This window comes from Scyliorhinus canicula, unplaced genomic scaffold, assembly GCF_902713615.1.
Source record: "Scyliorhinus canicula unplaced genomic scaffold, sScyCan1.1, whole genome shotgun sequence".
Lineage (NCBI taxonomy): Eukaryota > Metazoa > Chordata > Chondrichthyes > Carcharhiniformes > Scyliorhinidae > Scyliorhinus > Scyliorhinus canicula.
The window spans coordinates 1,711,419-1,734,653 of NW_024055461.1; the positions used below are offsets into that span (position 1 = coordinate 1,711,419).

At 45.1% G+C, this 23,235-nt stretch overlaps 1 protein-coding gene and 1 long non-coding RNA gene across 2 annotated transcripts in view; both read left to right on the forward strand.

Moving 5' to 3' along the window:
- LOC119959603 (zinc finger protein 774-like) overlaps positions 1-23,235 on the forward strand; it is a 1,152,970-nt gene that overhangs the window by 76,039 nt on the left and 1,053,696 nt on the right. The gene's annotated exons all lie outside the window — the stretch shown is intronic.
- LOC119959628 lies at positions 12,650-20,842 on the forward strand. The gene is made up of 2 exons (XR_005459246.1): positions 12,650-12,696; positions 19,251-20,842. It is a non-coding gene; the product is annotated as an uncharacterized LOC119959628 (long non-coding RNA).

A 23,235-nucleotide genomic window follows, 5' to 3' on the forward strand; every position in this document is an offset into this window, starting at 1 on the left:
TCTCGTTGGTGGCTGTGCAGAGGAGCGATCTAATGGTGTGGAACGCGCCGGGGAGGAACTCCTGCCAGCGGGGGGGGGGGGGGGGGGGGGGGGGGGAGGGAGGGTCAGGAGACTTCTAGATCGAAGGGCAAGAAGAACGGCCTTCCATACCGTCGCGTTCTCCATCTCCACCTGCCCATTTCCCTGCGGGTTGTAGCTCGTAGTCCTGATTGAGGTGGTGCCCTTACTGAGCAGGTAGGTCTTATGTACGTGGTAGAAAAACGAGTACTCCCTGGCCCTTGGCCTCGTAAACCACCAGGGGTCCACCCCCCCATCTGGTCCATAAATCCCCTCAGCACCTTAGCCGCCGCCGGCGTCCTACCCGTCCAGGACTTGGATCGATCCAATGGGGGATCCAGTACCGTGTTTAAGTCCCCCCCCCCCCCCCCCATGATCAGGCCCCCCCACCTCCAGGTCCGGAATGCGGCCCAACATACGCCGCATAAACCCCGCATCGTCCCAATTTGGGGCGTAAACATTGACCAACACCACCCGCTTACCCTGCAGCTTGCCACTCACCATATACCTCCCGCCACTGTCAGCCACCACATTTAACGCTTTAAACGACACCTTCTTCCCCACCAGGATCGCCACCCCCTTCCTCTTCTCATCCAGCCCTGAGTGAAATACTTGGCCCACCCATCCCTTCCTCAGCCGAACCTGGTCCGCCACTTTCAGGTGTGTCTCCTGGAGCATGGCCACATCCGCCTTCAGGTGCGCAAATACCCGGGCCCGTTTGACCGGCCCATTCAGCCCCCTCACATTCCAGGTTATCAGCCGGATCAGAGGGCTCCCTGCCCCCCTCCCCTGCCGATTAGCCGTATCCCACCCCTTGCCCGCCACCGTCCCCCGCTCTGCCAGTTTCCCACGGCGGCAACTCTCCCCCCCCCCCCCCCCAGCGCCCCCTGCGTCCTCCAGCTCCTTCCTGACCGTTTCAGCAGCAACCCGGTACCCCCCCCCCCCCCCCCCCCAAGGCTAGGACCCCTCGTAGCCGCGCCCCTCCCTCCATAGCACTCCCGTGAGCCAGCTAACCTCTGACCCCGGCGACTCCCGCCCTACCTCCGACTCCTCCCCACGTGGGACTACCCCTCCTCCATCGTGCCCGTCAACGGGTCCTCCCCCCCCCCTTCCCCCGTTCTTGCGCGGGAAAAGAAAACAGCCAGCAACGACCCGCGCTTCTCACCCCCGACCCCGCCCCCACCATCTCCCAGCGCATGAAACCTGCAGAAATCCCGCGCTTTTTCCCTGCCCGGCCCCACCTCCTCCAGGGCTACTCCCATTGTCAGTCCCCCCCACCAGCTCCCCGAACTCCCCGTTTACCCCTCTGCCCGAACCCGTCCACCCGACCCCTGCAGAAAAACCCATATAGAAAAGACAAATCAACATCACCCCACCCACCCTGAGGCCGACCCACATCTTGCACTCAACCAAGCAAATACAAATACAGTATTATACAGCATCCCCCATCCTAGACCCTCAGTTTGAGTCCAATTTCTCGGCTTGCACAAAGGCCCTTGCCTCCTCCGGGGACTCAAAATAATGGTGCCGATCTTTATAGGTGACCCACAGACGCGCCGGCTGCAACATGCCGAACTTCACACTCCGTCTATGGAGCACTGCCTTCGTCCGGTTAAACCCGGCTCTCCGCCTCGCCACCTCCGCACTCCAGTCCTGGAAGATCCGCACCTCCGTGTTCTCCCACTTGCTGCTCCGCTCCTTCTTGGCCCACCGGAGCACACACTCACGGTCCACGAACCGATGAAACCGCACCAACACCGCCCGCGGCGGCTCGTTCGGCTTGGGCCTCGTAGCCAGAATTCTGTGGGCCCCCTCCAACTCCAGGGGCCCCTGGAAGGACCCAGCCCCCATCAGCGAGTTTAACATAGTCACCACATAGGCCGCTAGGTCCGACCCCTCCAGCCCCTCCGTGAGGCCCAAGATCCGCAAATTCTTCCTCCTCGACCGGTTGTCCAGCTTCTCGAACCGCTCCTGCCATCTTTTATGGAGCGCCTTGTGCATCTCCACCTTCCTCGCCACGGCTACGACCTCATCCTCCCTTTCGGAGGCCTGCTGCTGCAGCTCCCGGATCGCAGCCCCGTGGGCTGTCTGGGTCTCCATCAGCTCCCTGTTGGTTACCTTCAGCGACTCCAGCCGCTCCAACTTAAGCTCCTGGAAGCAGCACAGCAGAGTCGCCTGCTGCTCCTGGGCCCACTTCCTCAGCTCCTCGAGGCCTCCGCCGGCTGCCATTTTATCTTCCTTCCCCCGCTTTTTCAGAGGTGCTTTCTCCGGTTTTCTCCTTACCCCACTCCTGGTCCGGACGACCATAGGACCGTAGGGATCGACTCTTCCCACGTCGGGATTTGCCTGAAAAGAGCCCCAAAGTCCGTTCTCAGCAGGAGCTGCCGAATGTGCAGCTTAGCTCCTCAATGCCGCCACCGGAAGTCATAATTTTGGTTGTTGATGAACCAATATTTTCTTGAGTCGGAAGAATGGTGGTATTCATCCGTCGAAGAAAACAGAAAAAATTAATTTCTTATATAATTGTAAACATTTTATATGTGAGTAATATTAATTACCTATAAATTTTTTAATGAAAAAACTGAGTATTAATGCAGTCTAAAATCAGAACAATTTTCTTAAAAAACAAACGAAATTTTAAAAAAAATTTAGCAAAATATTAATTCAATTATTATTACACTTTAAACTATTTTAATGTGATAAAGATCGAGAGCCCGAGATCAATCAGACATGAGACTGTAAAGGAACTTTAAGAAACAAATGAATAAATATAAGATAATCAAATAGGAGTTTTTCTCTAACAAATTGCGCGTACCTGAAAAGTGGTCCTGTTGAAATTTTTGATCAGATGGTAGTCTAATATTCGACTGTCTAGCGGAAGGAATTGTTTTTTGCTTTAGACTTTATTTTTATTAAAAATATTTGAATTGAAAAATGCTACCTGAAGAGTTGTCCTGTTGAAATTTCAAATCGGATGGTAGACTAACCCTCGATTGTTTAGTGATGGGAATCGTCCTTTGTAAATGTTCCAAGTTTTGTTATATTTAAAAAAACGACAGCATTTAAAAATGTGCTACCTGCATCAAAGTAGAGAGTACTGTTCTTTATGTGGGCTACTAAAACCCGTTTTTTAGGCAAACATCGGTCCCTACATGTTTCACAGACAATACTGCTCCTCAGGGGACTGTTTTTCATCCACTAAGAGCTTTCCTCTCACGAAGTGTGCAGCACCAATTTCCAAATTGGAAAAAATCCTGAGAAAAAATCAAATTAGGTGGATAAATCTTACAACTATGAAAGAATATTCAATTATTGAAATGGTTTTACCTCAACAAAATCAGAAATAGCAAAGCTGTTCTGAGAAATGCCTCAAATTGTGGAGAACTTGAGAAAGCAAGTGGCTCTGGATTGTGTCTGGAACCTTCTGGCAAACTGCCAAACACCAGCAGCTATAGAAAACCGCTTGTTACAACTGTCTTTGCCAATGGTTACCGTAAAACCTCCTTTACTTCTGTGCTGTACTGCCACATTGAAAATCTATGTATATCCCATGGAAAGTAAAGGTTAAAAATTCAAAACAAAAAATTAAAATTTGTAAATAATTTAGCATTGAGACAACTAAACTGTAGACATATATTAAGTGAGGGGTTTAAACTAAATTAGGATAAAGGTAGGAGTCATTGAGGTTTGGGATAGGGTCGGAACCACTGAAACCCATCAGGGGACTGAGGGCTGGTCCCTGGGTCAGGTTAGGGTGAAAAATAATTGAATTGTTTGTTTTCGGGTTGTATGTTATTTTATCCATTTTTTTAGGATTGCAATGGCTGTGTCACTTGTCCAATGTATGTTGTTATGTGACACTCTGAAAAGCTCATTTGGTATATTTGGGATGAACATTTTACTCCTGATGAATTGATTTGGGCGACAATTGTCTCCATTTGTGTTTTGGGGAGACTCTGGCTGTAATTTAGTTCAATGATGAAGATTTTTGTTTTTGGGAATCTCTGTTTTGCTACTTTGAATCGTATTTGGAGTTGTTTAATCGCAGTCGTAGCTCTCTGTGTTCGGTTAAAAATACCAATTGAAAATCTTATTCTGTGTATTTTGGGATAATGTTTTAGTTTATTTAAAATGGATGTAATATGGATAAATTTGGCTCTAGGGAAACAGTCGAATTGGATGTTGGGGACTGGACAACTATTAATTTTGGAGAGATTGGAGTCCCCTATGGCCAGTATGGATTTCTTTGGAAGCAATAACCATTTTTAATTTTTGTAGTATGTATGAGGGTGTTGTGTCACCATCAATGTGGTTTTGTTCTGTGTGGTAGAAGATACATCCATAGGTGTTTGTACAGGACTGTTTTTATTTTCATTGGGTTCTCAGCTGTGTGGAACCATGTTGGTGCCTGGATCGGGGCTGCCAGTCGGTTCATATCTGCGGGACAGGTTGGTGTACCTGATGGTGGTGAAACTATGTGTCTGTGACCAGGAATTGAATTTGAAGAATTAAGTGAGGCGATCGAAGCCGGTATTAAATGTTTTGGTGTTTTGTTCGCCATTTTCAATGATGTTGATGAATTCTTAGGAATTATATTTTTTGAGGTCTTATATTGAGGAATTGTGGTGAAATCCTCAAAATCTAAACTACTGTGTTGGGTCATAGGAGATGTCACGGTGTTTGTGTTTGTCTCCTGAGGTGGTAGGACCATTTTTGAAGTGAAAATGTAATTTTTGCTTTTTTAATTATTTCGGATTTGGAATTCTCTTTAAAGTTTATTTTATACCAGGTTTTTGCAATGGAGAATGCTTCTTGTAATTTGTCCCTATTGTCATTTTTTTCCCAATTTATCGAGCAATATTTTTAAATTTGTTGTGTAGTGATCAATTGAAATCATTTTAGTGTTTTGGGCCCAATTGTTTGCATTAATAATTTTGTAATTATTTCAATTGTCACCTCTATGGGTCGAATTGAATCAATTAATATCTTTGAAAATTTTCTAATTCTTTTGGGGGTATCAACTTCGAGTATTGGCTTGTATCATTTTAGAGATAATTTTGACTGTTGAGGAAAAAATCTTTTTTCGAGTAGGATGTGGATTAATGGTGATATTCATCCCGAGGAGAAAATAGAAACAATTAAATTCCTATATACGTTTAAAGGCTTCATATATGAGTTGTTTTATTTTTTTTAAATGAAGAAACAAGGAATGAATACCACATAAAATCAAAGAATTAATAAATATAAAAGAAAAAAAGTTTTTAAAAAATATATATATTTCTTTATTCTCCTTTTTTGCATTTTCTCCCAAATTTACACCCACCAACAATAAACAATAATCAGTAACAAATAGGTCAATCCCCATATCAATAACAACAACCCAAAATATTCACCCACATGTTCACGTAAACAACTGACAAAAAGGAATCAGGAATCCCCCACAGCCCCATTAACACCCATCGTCCCCTCCCTCAGCCCTCTCACCCACCCACCCCCGAACTAATGTTTGATGTTATCTAGTTCTTGAAAGTGCATAATGAATAATGCCCATGAAATGTAGAACCCCTCAGGCCTTCCCCTCAGTTCAAACTTAACCTTCTCAAGAGTCAAGAATTACAGCAGATCCCCCCGCCAAGCTAGGGCACAGGGTGGAGAGGCCGCTCTCCAGCCCATCAGGATCCGTCTTTGGGCGATCAACGAGGCGAAGGCTACAACATCTGTCTCCGCACCCGTTTCCAACCCTGGCCGGTCCGACACCCCGAATATGGCCTCCCTGGGGCCTGGGTCCAGTTTCACATGCACCACTTTAGAAATTACCCTAAAAACCTCCTTCCAGTAATCCTCTTGCTTTGGACTGGACCAAAACATATGAACGTGATTAGGCCCCCCCCCCTCCCCGCAACGTTCACGCACATCTTCAACTCCTTCAAAGAATCGGCTCATCCTCGCCCTCGTGAGGTGTGCTCTGTATACCACCTTCAGCTGTATCAGCCCCAACCTCGCGCACAAGGTGGAGGCATTCACTCTCCGGAGCACCTCACACCAGAACCCCTCCTCCATATCCTCTCCCAACTCTCCCACTTTACTTTGATCCCCTCCATTGGTGCCTTCTCCTCTTCCAAAATAGCTCTGTAGACCGCTGTCACTACCTCCTTCTCCAGTCCCCCTGTCATCAGCATCTCCTCCAGCAATGTGGAGGCCGGCTCCCCCGGGAAGTTCTGTATCTCCTTTCTGGCAAAATCTCGAACCTGCATGTATCTAAACATTTTCCCCTGCTCCAGCCCATACTTGGCTTCCAGCTCCTTCAATCCTGCAAACCAACCCCTAAGAAACAAATTTCTTTGCTCAAATCCGTGGTTCACCCGAATCGGCATTTCCCTTGACCCTGCCCCTAACCCGAAGTGTTGCCGAAACTGCCTCCAAATTCTCAATGAAGCTATTATTACCGGACTCCCTGAGTACTTCCCCGGGGCTATCGGGAGCAGCACTGTTGCTAGTGCTTTCAATCCCGACCACCTGCATAAACTCCTCCATTCTGACCCACTGGGAATCAACCCCTCTGACCCAGCTCCGCACCTTCTCCACATTCGCTGCCCAGTAGTATTACATCAGGTTCGGAAGACCCAAACCTCCTGCCTGCCTTCCCCTCTGTAGTAGCACCTTTCCAACTTTGGCCACCTTCCCTCCCCATATGAACGACGTAATCCTTCCCTCAATCTCTCTGAAAAAAGCCTTTGGCAGGAAAATCGGCAGGCATTGAAAAATAAACAGAAATCGTGGTAACACATTCATTATAACCACCTGTACCCCGACCCGCCAGTGACAGAGGGAGACCATCCCACCTCGCCAGGTCCGCTTTCACTCTCCCCACCAAACTAGAAATGTTGTACCCCACTACCGGGCAACCTGCACCCCCAAGTACCTAAAGTGAGTCGAAAAAACTTTTTAAAATAAAAAATTAACCCAATTACTGTTAAAATGCGAACTATTTTAATCAGACAAAGATAGAGAGCCCAAGATCAATCAGATACGAGACTGCAAAGGAAATTTTACAATCAAATCAATAAATATAAAATAATTGAATAGGGTCGCCATCAGGGGACTTAGGGTTTGGTTTAGGGTCAGGGGTCTTCAGGTACTTTTTAAAGTTATGTTAGGATTAGGGTCGGAGTCATTAGGGTTAGGGTCAGCGTCGCCATCAGGAGACTTGGCTCAGGTTTAGAGTTGGATGAGGGTCAGGGGTCTTCGGGTTTTTTTAAAGTTTAAGTTAGGATTAGGGTTGGGGTCACTAGGGTCAGGGTTAGGGTTGGGTTCAGGGTCACCGTCAGGGTTAGGGTTATTCGGATTAGGGTCAGGGTTAGAGTTAGGATCAGGGGGCTGAGGATTAGGGGAGGGTTAGGGTCGGGGTTAGGGGTCCCAAGGTTAGTGTCAGGGTCATTAGGGCCAGGGTTAGGGTTGGGAAATAACAAATAATCCTTGGAATCTATAGGGATATGCGTGCATTAAAATCTGTTTATATTCGCAATGTTCTTTAAGTTATTAACCAGTATTAGTCTCGTAATCATATTGAATGTTTTAGTAAATTTTAATTAAGCCTGTTCGGGAACTTTGTCCTTAGATTTATAATCTAGTGCATTTAGCACAGTGGTTAGCACTGAGGCTTCACAGCAGCAGGGTCCCCGGTTTGATTCCTGGCTTGGGTCACTGTCTGTGTGGAGTCTGCACGTTCTCCCCGTGTCTCCGTGAATTCCCTCCGGGTGTCATAGATGTTTACAGCATGAAAACAGGCCCTTCAGCCCAGCTTGTCCATGCCGTCCAGTTTCTATCACTAAGCTAATCCCACTTGCCCACGTTTGGCCCATATCCCTCTGTACTCACCCTGCCCATGTAACTGTCTAACTGCTTTTTAAAGGAAAACATTGTACCGGCCTCTACCACTGCCTCTGGTAACCCGTTCCAGATGCTCACCACCCTGTGTGAAAGAATTTCCCCTCTGGTCTATTTTGTATCTGTCACCTGATACCTATGGCCTCTAGTTCTAGACTCCTCTACCTTTGGGAAAAGATGTTGACTATCTACCTTATCTATGCTCCTCATTATTTTATAGACATCAACCCTGAGCCTCCTACACTCCAGGGAAAAAAGTCCCAGCCTCTCCTTATAACTCAGACTATCAAGTAGTGACAGCATCCTCGTAAATCTCTTCTGCACTTTTTCTCGTTTAACAATATCCTTCCTATAATAGGGTGACCAGAACTGAACACAGTATTCCATGTGTGGTCTTACCAATGTCTTGTACAACTTCAACAAGACGTCCCAACTTCTGTATTCAATATTCTGACCAATGAATCCTAGCATGCCGAATGCCTTCTTCACCACCCTGTCCACCTCCGACTCCACAGGAGCTATGAACCTGTATCCCGAGATCTCTTTGTTCTATAACTCTCCCCAACTCCCTACCATTAACTGAGTAGGTCCTGCCATGATTTAATCTACCAAAATGTATCACCTGACATTTATCCAAATTAAACTCCACCTGCCATTCATCGGCCCACTGGCCCAATTGGTCAAGATCCTGTTGCAATCTTCTGTAACCTTCTTCACTATGCCACCAATCTTGCTGCCATCAGCAAACTTACTAACCATGCCTCCTACATTCTCATCCAAATCATTAACAACAGTGGACCCAGCACAGATCCCTGAGGCACACCGCTGGTCCCAGGCCTCCAGTTTGAAAAACTACCCCCACAACCACCCTTTGGCTTCAGTCGCCAAGCCAATTTTGTATCCAATTGGCTACCTCACCCTGGAACCCGTGAGATTTAACCTTTTGCAACTACCTACCATGCGGTACCTTGTCAATATTGGTGCTGGTAATTTATAATATTCAGTATCGTTGAGTTGCCGATAAGCTTCAAAAAGGTATTGTTGGCGATCCATAATAACAATATTATTCCTTTTGTTTTCTGGTTTTATAATGAAATGTGAGTTTGATTTTAGCTGTGTGATTGCTTGTCTCTCTGTTCTTGTTAGGTTTTGTTTATCTCTTACTTGTTTGGTAATGGGTAATTGGTAATTAGTAATGGGTCTGCCTGGGAGAATTTCATGTGGTACAGTCCATGTTTTGGGATTCTTATGTATTTTTGTGGGAGGTACAATTTTCTGGGTAAAGGTTGAAATTCGGCAAAATAGTTAATTTGTTTTTCATTAAGGTAGTGTGAATTGTATTAATAACTCTGAGATTTGTTCATGTGTTTGGAGGAATATTGGTGCTGGTAATTTAGGATAGTATTCAGTATTATCAAGTTGTCGATAAGCTTCAAAGAGGTATTGTTGCCGATCCATAATGACAATATTATTCCCTTTGTCTGCTGGTTTTATAATGATCTGTGAGTTTGATTTTAGCTGCGTGATTGCTCGTCTTTCTGTTCTTCTGAAGTTTGGTTTATTCTTTATTTGTTAATAGGTCTATGATTTGGATTTGTTTATTGTCACGTGTACCGAGATACAGTGAAAAGTACTTTTCTGCAAGCAGCTCAAACAGATTATTTAGTACATGAAAATAAAATAAAAACAAAATGCATAAAAGGGCAACACATGGTCCACAATGTAAATTCATAGACACCAGCATTGGGTGAAGCATAGAGGGCTGTAGTGTTAGTCAGGTCAGTCCATAAGAGGGCTGTTTAGGAGTCTGGTAACAATGGGGAAGTAGCTGTTTTTGAGTCTGTTTGTGCGTGTTCTCAGACTTTTGTGTATTCTGCCTGATGGAAGCAGTTGGAAGAGTGAGTAAGCTGGGTGGGAGGGATCCTTGATTATGCTGCCCGCTTTCCCCAGGCAGCGGGAGGTGTGGATGGAGTCAATGGATGGGAGGCAGGTTTGTGTGATGGACTGGGTGCTGTTCTCGACTCTCTGACGTTTCTTGCGGTCTTGGGCCGAGCAGTTGCCATACCAGGCTGTGATGCAGTCAGATAGGATGCTTTCTGTGGTGCATCTGTAAAAGTTGGTAAGAGTCAGTGTGGACTTGCCGAATTTCCTTTGTTTCCTGAGGAAGTATAGATGCTGTTGTGCTTTCTTGGTGATAGTGTTGACGTGGGTGGACCTGGACAGATTGTTGGTGATGTGCACACTTAGGAATTTGAAGCGGTTGACCATTTCCACCTCGGCCTGTTGATGCTGACAGGGGTGTGTACGATACATTGCTTCCTGAAGTCAATGACCAGCTCTTTAGTTTTGCTGGCATTGAGGGAGAGATTGTTGTCGCTTCACCACTCCACTAGGTTCTCTATCTCCCTCCTGTATTCTAACTCGTCATTATTCGAGATCTGACCCACTATGGTCGTGTCGTCAGCAAATTTGGAGATGGATTTGGAACTAAATATTGCCACGCAGTCGTGTGTGTACAGGGAGTATAGTAGGGGGCTACGTACGCAGCCTTGCGGGGCTGCGTTATTGGGGACTATTGTGGAGGTGTTTTTTGGCGATATGTGGGTTCCAGTAATTTTGTGTAATATTCGGTACTATTCAATTGTCAGTAAGCCTCAAAAAGATATTGTTGTCGATCCATTACAACAATATTGTTGCCTTTATCTGATGATTTTATTATGATATTCAAATTTGATTTGAATTGTCTGATTGCCTGTCTTTCCGCTCGTGAGATTTTGTTTGTCCCTTATTTGTTTAATCTTACCAGTGTCTAAATTGATCATTTGGCTAAAGTTCAGTATTTTTGGGTCTATTTTCTTTTCGGGTGGAAGCCAATTCGATTGGGGTGTGAATGGTTCCTTGTTCAGTGTCTTCTACTCAAAGTCCTCTATACCCACCCTGCCTATGTCACTCTCTGTTTTTTAAAGGACATAATTATACCCGCATTTACCACTGCCTCTGGCAGCTCATTCCAGATGCTCACCACCATCTGTGTGAAGAAATGTCCCCTCTGGTCTCTTTTATATCTCTCCCCTCTCACCTTAAGCCTATGCCCTCTAGTTCTAGACTCCTCTACCTTTGGGAAAAGATGTCGACTATTTACCTTATCGATGCTCCTCATTCTTTTATACCTTCCATAAGATCACCCAAAGCCTCCTACGCTCCAGGGAAAAAAAGTTCCAGTCTATCCAGCCTCTCTTTATAACTCAGACCATCACGTCCTGGTAGCATCCACGTAAATCTCTTTTCACACTTTATAGTTTAACAATATCCTTCCTATAATAGGGTGACCAGAACTGAACACAGTATTCCATGTGTGGTCTTACCAATTTCTTGTACAACTTCAACGAGACGTTCCAACTCCTGTATTCAATATTCTGACCAATGAAACCGAGCATGCTGAATGCCTTCTTCACCAACCTGCGGCTCCACCTTCAAGGAGCTATGAACCTGTACCCCTAGATCTCTTTGTTGTGTAACTCTCCTCAACTCCCTACCATTAACTGAGTAGGTCCTGCCCTGATTTGATCTACCAAAACGTGTCACCTCACATTTATCCAAATTAAACTCCATTTGCCATTCATCAGCCCACTGGCCCACTTGATCAAGATCAACATGCAATCTTATAAACCTTCTTCCCTATCCACTATTTAACCAATCTTGGTGTCATCTGCAAACTTACTAACCATGCCTCCTACAAGAGAGTGGGAGCTTGCAGTCCTTTGTCTCTTTAAACATCTGTAGCAGCGAGAGAAGGCTGATGATTAACTGTTTGAACTTTACGAGCAGAGGAATCTGTGTGTTTTATTTGTTTATGTGGATGTTCGTGGAGTTATGTTATCGTTAAGGTTTATCTTTCTGAGGAATTAACCTTGTCTGGAGTTTTTATTACAGACATTCTTGGAACTTTACAACAGAAATACAAGGACACTGACATAATTAATTTGTTGTTTTGAAGTATTTGATATGTTTCACTGCTTGTGTGTGAATGATATTCTTCTGAGTCTGTTTCACGTGATGTTGTTTTCTGTCAAAATTATAATCTTTGAGCAAACAGCTAACGAAACCTGGAGGCATGATTCCAGGATAGTTGTGATCAACCTGTAGGAATTTTAATCTGGATACAAATTCACACACGTAAGAGCAAGATCATTTTAATTTAATAGGTATTATTGGAATTTGGGATATCTAAAATAAATATGGCCAATCCTGTGTTGGATTGATCTTGTGTTAATATCTTTTTTGAATCTGACAAGAATTTTTTTCCTGACACAACTGAAAGAAGAAGAAAGACAGACAAAATTCTGAGATCGAAAGAAGTAAAAAGTGCAAAGTAGAGATTATTAAAGAAAAGGCGTCCCCTGATAATGCTTCTCGTTTGGTCGAAACAAAGAGAGGTGGTGACGTAATGACGTCCAGTTGAAAACTTTCACACATACACAGAATCATAGAATTTACAGTGCAGAGGGAGGCTATTGGGCCCATCGAGTCTGCACCAGCCCTTCGAAAGAGCACCCTACCCGAGCCCATACCTCCACCCGATCCTTGTAACACCACCTAACCTTTTGGACACTAAGGGGCAATTTATCATGGCCAATTCACCTAACCCACACATCTTTGGACTGTGAGGAAACTGAAGCACCCGAAGGAAAAGGTGGAGAGGCAGCACAATCGAGGCAAAGATTTCCAGAATATGGAGCCAGGAAGCTGAAGGTACAGTTGCCAATGGAGTGATTACAAAATCAGGAATGTTCAACAGGCTGGAATTGGCAAAGTAGATAAATCCAGGGAAATGATGGGGTAGTGGAGCAAGTGTGCAGCATTGTAGGACTGAAGGGGATGGGGAGGAGAAAGGCCACACAGGGTTTAAAAATCAAGGATGACAATTTTTTAAAAGGTGTTTCTAGTCCTGAAGCCAATTTAGATCAGGGAAGACGGAAGGTGGGTCACAGTGACTTGCTGCAAGACAGGGGCAGCAATTGTGAATGATCTCCAGTTTGGGGAAGGTAGAATGTGGGAGATGTGCTGGAAAAAACAAGTTTAGGAGGTAGCAAAGGCATAAATTTGGATTTCAGTCACAGTCTTGGTGCATACGTTGGGCAGGAAGCTCAAACCATCACTGTAGTGGTGTAGTCCTGAACATTAGTCATGATTGATTAAATCATCCTAAACTTGGTTTAGTCCTGGGTCTGGAGAAGAGCAGAGGCCAGAGGTGGGGTGAGAGTGGGTATTCCCATTACAGATAACAAAACAAAGGTAAGACTTGGAAGTATTTGCTGAATAACCAAACTTTATTATAATAAAACATAGAAACATTTTTAAAGTTTGTTTTTGTATATTTGTAACTATTGCACAATAACTATAATTTTTTGTGGTTTAATTCTTCAATATAATAAGAACTTTTCTCGGGGGTTCCTTCTTGGGAGTTCAAAAGGGTTTCAGGCCCCAACTTATTCTATTCCCATACTCCCCTGGTAACCTTTCCTTTGAGGAATATATGACCAATCATTCTCATATCTCCTTCCATCCCCATTTTTAAAGAAACTGTCCCAAGACCGGGAGCCTGAAGTATTCCAAGGGATCCCCAGAAACTCACCATTTCTCTATGAGGGACAGCAGCAAAGAACAGAAACAGGTCCAATGGTCGAAGCAGTCATGTTAGTGTTTACCGTCCACATGAGCAATAGCCCGAATTGCATGTGTCTATCTTGCTTCCATATCCTTTAATCAACGATTTGTAAATGTTGGCACGGACTCCGTTTCATTCATTTACTCTGGTTGGGCATTCCACATTCTTCCATCATTTTATACAAGTCTTCCCTGTTCTTTTGCTACCCTGAGACATTTAGTACCTATCCCCTCGTAAGATATCAGGATGTTCAAAGCTAGTTAGAAAATTAATCAACTTATGTCCCCGCTAAAGAAATTGAACACTGGAAAACTACCAATTTAACTCTACAATAAACACCTTAAAAAGGGGATGAGAAATCCAGTAAGAAGCGGGTAAAGAGAATCCCCATTACATCACATCTAGTTCACATCAACTGACCGGTTCCATAGTGGTTCTCTGGATTGTCCAAAATCACAGCCCAGTGTTTCCCAAGAAGCTGTTCTCGGTAATTAATGCTGTTTAATAAGCATTTCAGAAGATTCAGAGGGACATTGTTTGCTGCTTATTAAAGTTGTGTTTGTTTAAAAAGTAGAATAGTATAGAGTTAAGTAGTAACATTTCTCCCAGACTCAAGTTGCGGTTGAAGACACAAAACTGATTTTTCACAAAACTCATCTTTTGTTGGGCTCAACTTTACAATGTAGTTGAATAAAAGACTCGCAAAAAGCCAGTGACTACAAAGCAATTTTTTCAAAGGAGCAGAGAATTAACTCTTGCCTGTTAACAGCTGAAGATGTGTTTCTATTTTTACAGGAATTGGGAATTACAAATTTTAAGTTTGAATTGTCAGATATGTTCCGATTAATTAACCCATTTTGCCCCAAGCAGAATGGATCTTTTGTGTTTTATTTTACAGGTAACTGCAAGTGGAACAAGATTCGCAGTCGCTTCGGGAATTTGAGAATTTATTTGACAGAATCATAGCATCACAGAATCACAACAGTGCAGACAGGGGCCATTTGCCTATCAGTCTGCACTGACCCTCTCTGTGAGCGCCCTGCCCAGGTGCACTCCCCGCTCTATCTCCATATACCCACCTAACCTACACATCCTTGGATCATGGCCAACACACCTACCCTGCACGTGTTTGGGCTGTGGGAGGAAACCTACACAGGCACAGGGAGAAAGTGCAAGCTCCCCAAGGCTGGAGTGGAGCCCGAGACCCTCGCGCTGTGTTAAACACCGTGCCACCTCCTTTGTAAGACTTTCAGTTTTGCAGGAATAGTCGGCCTGATTTAAAATCCAGTCAAAGGTTGGGTGGGCATTCAGTGAGAAGTTATAACAGACAGAATTGATGGAGAAGCGCGGGGTCACATTCGCCAGTCTCAGACAAATCCCAGCAACAGTGTCAGCATTAGGTTTGCCAGATTTTACTGGCCCCCTTCCACATACATGGCCACAATAATGGGAATAGTTACATTGCTGCACTGAGCCAACAATATGGAGATTATAAGTGACCTGCCTGTAATCTGTTATTCCAACAGGCAATCAGCAGTTGCTGCTGGATATAGGAAATCCATTTAGAACACTCCATGGAGCAGATTCTGAACATGGGAAGATTGAAAATGATCTCAGATGCTAGAAGGGCTCAAGGGGAGTGTCTGTTACTCAAATGGGCGGGTTGCAGTAGTTCAGGACGAGAGGAACAACCAAGTGGGATATATGAACATTGAGGCAGATTGGAGTTGAGGGAGTGAGTAGGGTTGGGGAAGAGCGATTAGAGGAAGCCATTGTGATGACGGGATACACGGAGTGAATGAAGAGCCGAGAACAGGATGGGCGATAGGTGAACAAGGCGGGATGAAATTGAACGTGAAATCTATTTTTTTTAAAAATAATTTTGATTCAAATTTTCCAAAAACAAATGTTATCCCAACAACGAAAAGAGAAAAACAATAACCGCCCCCCCCCATACAAAAACAATAAATTACCAACAAGAAAGAGTAATAAACATAGAGCCATGAGAACAAACCCCCGTAATGAACCCGTAGCCCCCCCCCCCCCCCCCCAACCAGGTTGCTGCTGAAGTTGACCACCCTCTAATGCTCCGCCAGGAAATCAAGAAAAGGCTGCCACCGCCGGAAGAACCCTTGCACCGACCCCCTCAGGGCAAACTGACCCTTTCCAGTTTAATGATCCCGGCCATGTTGTTGATCCAAGATTCCGGGCTTGGGGGCTTCGCATCCTTCCACTGCAAATGGATCCTACACCAGGCTACTAGGGATGCAAAGGCCAGAATACCGGCCTCTCTCGCCTCCTGCACTCCCGGCTCCGATGCTACCCCAAAAATAGCGAGACCCCAGCCCGGTCCCACCCTGGAGCCAACCACCTTAGATAAGGTCACCGCCACCCCCTTCCAGAAACCCTCCAATGCCGGACACGCCCAGAACATGTGCGTATGATTCGCTAGGCTCCCCGAACACCTGCCACACCTGTCCTCACCCCCAAAGAACCGGCTCAGCCTGGTCCCAGTCATATGCGCCCTATGCACCTTTAGCTGGATTAGACTAAGCTGTGCGTAAGAAGAGGAGGAATTCACCCTCCCCAGGGCGTCCGCCCACGTCCCCTCGTCAATCTCCTCCCCCAACTCCTCCTCCCATTTCGCTTTCAGCTCCTCCACCGAGGGCTCCTCTTACTCCTGCATCACCTGATAAATTGCAGAGATCCTACCCTTGCCGACCCACGTCCCCGAGAGCACCCTATCCCTTGGCGACAATAGCGGAAGCTCCGCTACCTGCCACCTAACAAACGCCCTAATCTGCATGTACCTAAAGGAATTCCCTGGGGGTAGACCCCACTTCCCCTCCAACTCCTCTAAGGTCGTAAACTTCCTGTCTCGGAAGAGGTCCCCCATCCGCCTGATACCTCCCCTGTGCCAACTCAAAAACCCTTCATCTATCCTCCCTGGTACAAACCGCTGGTTCCCCCGTATCGGGGACCAAACCGAGGCCTTCACTTCCCCCCTATGCCTCCTCCACTGCCCCCAGAATTTGAGGGTAGCCACCACTACCGGACTCGAAGAGTACCTTGCAGGGGGGCAAGGTACCTTGCAGACGTTGATCCTTCCCCTCCCCCATCTCCAGGTCCTCCCAATGCGGAGCGTGGTCTGATATGGCTATCGCCGAATACTCTGCCCCTACCACCCTCGGAATCAGCGCCCTGCTGCAGACAAAAAAGTCGATCAGGGAGTATGCCTTATGGATATGGGAGAAAAACGAGAACTCCCTACCTCCCGGCCTCATAAACCTCCAAGGGTCCACCCCTCCCATCTGGTCCATGAACCCCCTCAGCACTGTGGCCGCCGCCACCCTCTTACCGGTCCTGGACCTCTAACGATCCAGGGCTGGGTCCAGCACTGTATTAAAATCTCTTCCCAATATCAAGCCCCCCCCCCGTCTCCAGGTCTGGAATCCGGCTCAGCATGCACCGCATGAAGCCTGCATCGTCCCAATTTGGGATGTACACATTGACCAGCAACACCCGCTCCCCTTGGAGTCTACAGCTCACCATTACGTATCTGCCACAGGTATCCGCCACCACGCTCAACGCCACAAACGACAAGCTCTTTCCCACCAAAATCACCACCCCCCGGTTCCTCGCATCTAACCCTGAATGGAACGCTTGTCCAACCCACCCTCTTCTCAGCCTAACCTTGTCCGCCACCCTAAGAGATGCATTTCCTGGAGCTTAGCCATGTCCGTCCCTAGCCCCTTCAAGTGCGCAATCACCCATGCCCGCTTGACCGGCCTGTTCAGCCCCCTTACATTCCATGTGAAAAAAGCCCGCGCTTCCATCTGAAACCCCGCCCCCGGCCTAAACCACGGGAAAGAAAAGGGCGCGCGACCCAACGGGCCCACGATACAGCTCCCCAACCCTCCACCAGTGATACAGCTCCCCAACCATCCACCAGTGATACAGCTCCCCAACCATCCACCAGTGAAAAAGGCACCAAAATAAATAGTTGAAAAGCCCCAAAAAGAGAACAAACAAAAAAGGACCAACAAAGAAGTACAAGGGAGAATAGAGCTTCCGGACAGTATACATCAGTCCCCACCCCCCCCATCAGTCCTCAGTTTGAGTCCAGCTTCTCTGCCTGGACGAAGGACCAGGCATCTTCCGGGGAGTCAAAATAGAGCTGGCGGTCTTTATAAGTGACCCAGAGGCGTGCCGGCTGTAGCTGGCCAAACTTCACCCCTCTCTCGTGCAGAACTGCCTTCGACCGGTTAAAACCAGTTCTTCCCTTCGCCACCTCTGCGTTCCAGTCCTGATAAATCCAAATCTCTCCGTTCTCCTGCCTGCTGCTCCTCTCCTTCTTCGCCCATCTCAGCACACACTCACGGTCGACGAAGTGGTGAAAGCAGACCAGCACCACCCTTGGCGGCTCTTACGGCCTGGGATTTCTCACCAACCCTCGATGAGCACCTTCCAGCTCCAAGGGCCCTTGGAAGGACCCCGCACCCATTAGCGAGTTTAGCATCAAGGCCACATAGACCCCCAGGTCCGATCCCTCCAGCCCCTCCGGGAGGCCCAGGATCCGCAAGTTCTTCCGCCGCGAGCAGTTCTCCATTTCCTCCATCCTCGCCTGCCATTTTTTGTGGAGCGCCTCATGCGATTCCACCTTCACTGCTAGGCCTAGGATTTCATCCTCATTCTCCGAGGCCTTTTGCCATAGCTCTCGGATCTCTGCACCCTGAGCCGTCTGAGTCGCTATGAGCTTATCCAGTGAGGCCTTAAGCGGTTCCAGCAGCTCAGCTTTCAGCTCCCTGAAGCAGCTCCTGCGCCCACTGCTGCCGGTTCCCTGCCCGCTGCCATCTTGATCTTCCTGCCTCGCACCTTTCTCTGCTCCAAAGCCGAGTTTTTGACCGCCCCACTCCTGGTCCAGTCCATCCACCGGCAGATAAACGCAGCAGATGTGTTCCCCCACCGGGAAAAGTCCAGCCAGCACCGCTCCGGGCCCTTAAAGGTGCCCAAAAGACCGAAAATAGCGGGAGCCACCGAACATGCGGCTTAGCTCCACGTCACCGCAACCGGAAATCTAGTGAAATCTATTTGATGAGTAACAAGAACAACGATGATGTAAAAAAAAAACATACAGTTTAGCTGCTGTCCATGGACATAAGGACAAAGCCTATTTTGAAGAAGAGATCCTACAACTTCAGACAAAGAAGGTCTGAACTGGACATTAATAAGAATCTGAAAGCCAACAACACTGTTGTTCGAATTTGAAACACTTCTGTGATGTGAAAAGACAATGTAATTGAGCAAATTACCGTAAAACAAATGTGTAATTTAAGACAAATAACAATCACAGTGTTACTGCTTGGAACCAAATGGAAATGTTGATTTCTGTTTTAAACATGAAGATATTGGACTGCAAGATAACTCCAGGGCTCATGGTTGTGATAGGATTCAGTAATTGAGGATAGACGAATGAGACAGGAAATCAAAACAGGGAATGGGAATTGGAATATTGGGGGCAATTCAATGGAATATTTCAATCTGGCATTAATATGAAGGGGAAAGTTTAGAGGAGGCTATTACATTGATACATTTTCTCTTGGTAATGCTTGTGTCCTTGTCTAGGCTTTTATTTAAGAGAACAAAAATGTGATACTCTGGCCACCACCCAAGGCATCTGGATCATACGTGGAGAGATCAGCAACAACTTTGAGATCTTTTGATAAGATCACAAAAGGTTCAAGAATGTGTGGTATGACATTGGGGGCACTGCGTACGTGTGCAGATGAGTTACGTGTGAAGAAACTAATTGGCTGGCTTGCCATTCTGCATTGAAGAGCAGGCCCCATGCATGCACACTACTTGACAAACCGCATGGCCGGAAATGGTCAATGGGGCCAACAGAGTGAAACAACATCATTAAGTGATCAAGGCACTGACACATATTCCACAGAGAAACTGACTTTAAAATAATTGGGATAGAATCAAACACAGTTACCTGTCGAAATGAGTGACAGGGCAAATTATTTGGATAAGAACAAGTAAGGGCCTGGTAGCAAGTAAACCCGATGAGGAATATCCAGAAGATGGATACAGACAATTTGGAGAGCTGGAGAATATTTTAAGTCCATGGATGATGTTATTTTGAATGATATTTGAGTGAGATGATTTGCAAATGGGGAGTGTCAGAGAGAAAGGGGTATCAATCCAATTATTCAGAGATCACATTCAAGTAACAATATGGAATTATGGAACAAGCTGGAATTTAACACAAGTTATGAGAAGAAAAAATCAGATTCGAAAAGAAAAACAAAGTGAATTTTCTCCCTAAACAGATCATCCCACTGAAGGGCTAGAGAAAGAAGTGACCAAGAACAATATTGAGATACGGGCTGGAAGAGTAAGATCTCATCCTGTGACAACTGGGACCGTATTATACATTACTCACAAGTTGAAATTACATTTATTTTAGTTTAGTTAACACATAATCTATATATGGCAACTCGATATGATTTTATAGTCAATTTTGGATTTAAAAACTCATCCCATGACCCTGTCTTAGCATCACGCTCAAAATTGACACGGAAAAAAGAACATATGGCCTTAAGACAGTGATGTGAGACATCAAGGGTGAACAATTACTGATACAAACTATCAGTCCAAAGAAGTAAACGTGCCATTACTGCACATGACAAGTTTTTCGCTTTGTTTTTTTAATGGTGATGCAAAGACAGCCAAAGAGTTAATAAACTGGCTGTCATCATAGAAAAGGTAGCGAATGACACCTCGACAGCCCTGTTCAGGATTTCCTCTGAAATGCGAGCTATCCGTACTGTGGCCTTGCAAATTCGAATAGCTCTTGGTTATATTCTCGCCAAGAAAGGTGGACATGTGCCCTGATCGGATCGGAATGTTGTACTTACATTCCAGATCGCTCCAAAGAGATCACTAATTTGGCAAAACAAATTAAAAGTGAGGTTGAAAATCTCAAACAACCCGAACCCTGCACTCTTGGAGTTGGGATGTGGAGTAGTTGGGATCTTTAGGGGTTTCAGTGGTACAAGGCCTGGTTATGTTCTTTGTAGCTATTTTTGTGATACATCTTGTATTTGTGATAATCAAATGTATCTGTAAAAGATTGTCACAAACATCAAAAAGCGCTGAAACAGTCAGATATGAAGGGCGCTTACTATTACTTTCTCATCAAAGACTGCAAATGTGTTGATTTTTATGGCATTTGTCTCTTTGCTTTACTTTGTACTCTTGTGATTGATTTATTCTATTTTTATTTTGAATAATCAAAAGGGGGGAAATGATAGATTTATTGAATCACATTTATTTAGTTGGTACCTTGATGAATTGATACAGTATCATTTTAAATTCAGTACTGAGACATAAAATGGAATGTTCAAAAAGCCAATGACATAATAATAATAATGTTTATTATTGTCACAAGTAAGCTTACATTAACACTGCAATGAGGTTACTGTGAAAATCCCGAGTCGTCACAGTCCGGCTCCTGTTTGGGTACACAGAGCGAGAATTCAAAGTGTCCAATTCACCTAACAAGCCCGCCTTTTGGGACTTGTGGGAGGAAACCGCAGCACCCGGAAGAAACCCACGCAGACACAGGGAGATCATGCAGACTAAGCACAGTCAATGACCCAAGCCGGGAATTGGATCCGGGTTACTGGTGCTGTGAAGCAATAGTGCTAACCACTGTGCTACCGTGCTGCTCTGAAACATGGTTTCAGATAAAAAAATGAGAATTACTGTACAAAGCTCACATTCTTTCAAGAAAAATTGCATAAAAGCCTTAGTAATGTAGAGACCATTGTTCCACAATACATTTAGTAATAAGAAAGCATTGTAGTCTTAGCAACAGAAAACAAATGTACATGAGTCTTAGAAACAAGCAAGGTTAATGCAGAACACCTTATCTTTGTAGAATTGGTTCACATGGCATGCGGATGTAGACATTTAATTAATTTGATAGATCTTAATGAATCTTAAGTAATGACCAATGCCTGGATAACAAATCATGTTCTGTGACAGACAGTTTGAATAAATCAGAGAGCCTCAGCTGAGAATTAGAACCAATGAGAGTAAATAAGGGGTTAGACCATTGCTAAGAATTTCTTTAAGAATAAGGAGTCATGATTAATTTTTTTGTTCTGAATCTATGCTCTTAAGAAATTCTGAACCATCTATTGATTTTTGATGTTTCCGTTTAACACTCTTCATTATGTTTTGATTTATTATTTGACCTGAATTTTGATTTATTTTTATGTAAGAGAATCAAGGTGAATAATTTGCAATAAAGTTGTATTTTTTTGGAAACCTCCAATCAACCGGACCTGTGATTCTTATTTTGAAGATAAATAGATTTTAACATGGCAAGTTCGATCGAAGTATTCAAAGAAAATTAGATTTCTATCTGAAAAGAAAGAATGTGCAAGGTTACGGGGATAAGGCACTGGAGTGGGGCTAGGTAGAATGTTCTTTCAAAGAGTCAGCACAGACTCGATGGGCCGAATGGGCTCTTCCTGAACTGTAACGATTCTGTAGTTCTGACAGCACAGGCCCTCCATCATCAGCATTGGAATTGAAATTCCGATCATTACATCAACACCAGAACCACAATGGAATATCAGAAAACTGGGAAATCCTCCGATAGACACCAACATCAGGTGGATTTCACCAACCGCCCAATGCCTTCAACAGATTAATAGGATTGATGAAAGCTTGGAGTTTAATCTGGGAGAAGGTGAACCAGGGAAAAACAGAAATAACCCACAGTCCCGGTTCGGAACAGGGCAGAAACGTTTAAAAATGCTAATCATTTAGGGCAGCACGGTGGTGCAATGGTTAGCACTCCTGCCTCACGGCGCCGAGGTCCCAGGTTCTATCCCCGTTCTGGGTCACTGTTCGTGTGGAGTTTTCACATTCTCCCCGTGTTTGCGTGTTCCCTAAAGATGTGCAGGGTAGGTGGATTAGCCACGCTAAATTGCCCCTTAATTGGAAAACAAAAATGAATTGGATACTCTAAATTTATTTTAAAAAACAGAAATAACCCAGAGTAAGAAAAGGCCCCAAAAATGTCCCAGTCAGTAACAGGAGATCAATCGGTTTCCTCTTGTCACTGGAGAAATAATATATTCAAAACAGTGCCTGAATCAAAGCTGATTTAATCAATGTTTATACAAAACATCAATGCACACCCCAGCTTTCAGGCTTATTAATATCAGCAACAACAAACTCCAGCTGTCAGAGTGAAGATGGTTCAGTCTGGATGTGATTAACAGCAAAATCCAAATCCAATCCCTGCAGTCACTTGTGACCTTGCAGGTGCCTCAGCAGTGTGGATGAACGATGAATCTCTTTCCACACATGGCGCAGGAGAATGGCCTCTCCCCAGTGTGAACACGCTAGTGATTAAATGGGTTGGACACCCAAGTGAAACCTTTCCCACAGAAAGAGCATATGAAAGGTCTCTCCCTGGTGTGAGTGTGTTCATGTGTCAGTAGATCCTTCTGGCTTTCAAAGCACTTCTCGCAGTCAGGACATTTAAACGGCCTCTGATCAGTATGAACAAGTTGGTGTGTCAGCATTTTGAATGAACG